This window comes from Lotus japonicus, chromosome 6 (genome assembly GCF_012489685.1).
Source record: "Lotus japonicus ecotype B-129 chromosome 6, LjGifu_v1.2".
Lineage (NCBI taxonomy): Eukaryota > Viridiplantae > Streptophyta > Magnoliopsida > Fabales > Fabaceae > Lotus > Lotus japonicus.
This window is the reverse complement of record NC_080046.1, coordinates 30,379,691-30,381,262: the sequence shown is the minus strand read 5'-3', so window position 1 is coordinate 30,381,262 and position 1,572 is coordinate 30,379,691.

Sequence of the window (1,572 nt, the reverse complement as noted above, 5' to 3'; positions counted from 1 at the left end):
AAAAGGCTAAGGTTGAGAAGTCAAAGGCTCTTCAAGCTGAAGAAGAAGAATCTGAAGAAGCATCAGAAGATTCTGATGAAGATGAGCTGACTCTGATCTCCAAGAGACTCAACCGCATCTGGAAGCACAGGCAGAGCAAGTTCAAAGGCTCTGGAAAGGCAAAAGGAAAGTATGAGTCCTCAGGCCAGAAGAAGTCTTCAATCAAGGAAGTCACATGTTTTGAGTGCAAAGAATCTGGGCACTACAAAAGTGATTGTCCAAAGTTGAAGAAAGACAAGAAGCCAAAGAAGCACTTCAAGACCAAGAAGAGTCTGATGGTGACATTCGATGAATCAGAGTCAGAGGATGTTGACTCTGATGGTGAAGTCCAAGGACTCATGGCCATTGTCAAAGACAAAGGAGCAGAGTCAAAGGAAGCTGTTGACTCTGACTCAGAATCAGAAGGAGATCCTAACTCAGACGATGAAAATGAGGTATTTGCTTCTTTCTCTACCTCTGAACTGAAACATGCTTTGTCTGATATCATGGATAAGTATAACTCCTTATTGTCTAAGCATAAAAGTTGAAAAAGAACTTATCTGCTGTCTCCAAGACTCCTTCTGAACATGAGAAAATTATTTCTGATTTGAAAAATGAAAATCATGCTTTGGTAAATTCTAACTCTGTGCTTAAGAACCAGATTGCTAAGTTAGAAGAAATTGTTGCCTGTGATGCCTCTGATTGTAGAAATGAATCTAAGTATGAAAAGTCTTTTCAAAGATTCCTAGCTAAAAGCGTGGATAGAAGCTTAATGGCTTCAATGATCTATGGCGTAAGCAGAAATGGAATGCATGGCATTGGCTATTCTAAACCAATTAGAAATGAGCCTTCTGTGTCTAAAGCTAAATCCTTGTATGAATGCTTTTTCCCTCTGGTACCATATTGCCTGATCCTGTACCTGCTAAAGTTGCTAAACATCCTCTTAAAAAGGGATCTTTCTCTATGACTAAATATCATGCAAATATTCCTTTAAAATATTATGTTGAGACACCCAAGGTGATCAGAACCTCTGGGGTAACTAACAAAAGAGGACCCAGAAAGTGGGTACCTAAGGACAAGATTATCTATGTTGCAGATATCCTTGATAGCTCCACTGAAACACCAATCATGGTATCTGGACAGTGGATGCTCGCGTCACATGACGGGAGAAAAGCGTATGTTCCGAGAGCTGAAACTTAAGCCTGGAGGCGAAGTTGGCTTCGGAGGAAATGAAAAGGGTAAAATTGTTGGTACTGGTACTATTTGTGTAGATAGTAGCCCATGCATTGATAATGTTTTATTGGTAGACGGCTTAACACATAACTTATTGTCTATAAGTCAATTAGCTGACAAGGGTTATGATGTTATATTCAATCAAAAGTCCTGCCGGGCTGTAAGTCAGATCGATGGCTCTGTTCTATTTAACAGCAAGAGGAAGAACAACATCTATAAGATCAGATTATCTGAGTTGGAGGCTCAGAATGTGAAGTGCCTTCTGTCTGTTAATGAAGAGCAGTGGGTATGGCATAGACGGTTAGGGCATGCCAGTATGAG